Below are 1,049 nucleotides of genomic sequence, written 5' to 3' on the forward strand. Positions count from 1 at the left end.
CCATAATTCAAAAAGAGTCATGTACCAAAATGTTCATTGCAGCTCTATTTACAATAGCCCAGAGATGGAAACAACCTAAGTGCCCATATTTGGATGAATGGATAAAGAAGATGTGGCACATATATACAATGGAATATTACTCAGCCATGAAGAGAAACAAAATTGAGCTATTTGTAATGAGGTGGTTAGACCTAGAGTCTGTCCTACAGAGTGAAGTAAGTCAGAAAGAGCAAGACAAATACCGTATGCTAACACATATATATGGAATTTAAGAAAAAAAAATGTCATGAAGAACCTAGGGATAAGACAGGAATAAAGACACAGACCTACTAGAGAACGGACTTGAGGATATGGGGAGGGGGAAGGGTGAGCTGTGACAAAGCGAGAGAGAGGCATGGACATATATACACTACCAAACGTAAGGTAGATAGCTAGTGGGAAGCAGCCGCATAGCACAGGGAGATCAGCTCGGTGCTTTGTGACCACCTAGAGGGGTGGGATAGGGAGGGTGGGAGGGAGGGAGATGCAAGAGGGAAGAGATATGGGAACATATGTATATGTATAACTGATTCACTTTGTTATAAAGCAGAAACCAACACACCATTGTAAAGCAACTGTACCCCAATAAAGATGTCAAAAAAAAAAAAAAAAAGAAAATGTGGTATATCCATACAATGGAATATTATTCCACTTTAAAGGAATGAAATACTGATACATTGCTCCAATATAAATAAAACTTGAAAACATCATGTTAAATGAAAGAAGACAGGTAAAAAAAGTCAACACCTATGATTCTATTTACCTGAAAGGTCCAGAATGGGCAAATCCATAGAGACAGGAAGTAGATTATAGTTGTCAGGGGCTGGGGGTAATGAGGAATAGAGAGTGACTGCCAATGGGTACAGAGCTTTTCTCTGGGGTAATGAAAATGTTCTGTAATTAGAAAGTGGTAATGGTTGCACATCCTTGAAATATACTAAAAACTATGGAATGAATTACACGATATGTGAATTATATCACGATAGAGCTGTTTATGTTTGTAAAGATAA

The sequence above is a fragment of the Phocoena phocoena genome, chromosome 6 (genome assembly GCF_963924675.1).
Source record: "Phocoena phocoena chromosome 6, mPhoPho1.1, whole genome shotgun sequence".
Classification (NCBI taxonomy): Eukaryota; Metazoa; Chordata; class Mammalia; order Artiodactyla; family Phocoenidae; genus Phocoena; species Phocoena phocoena.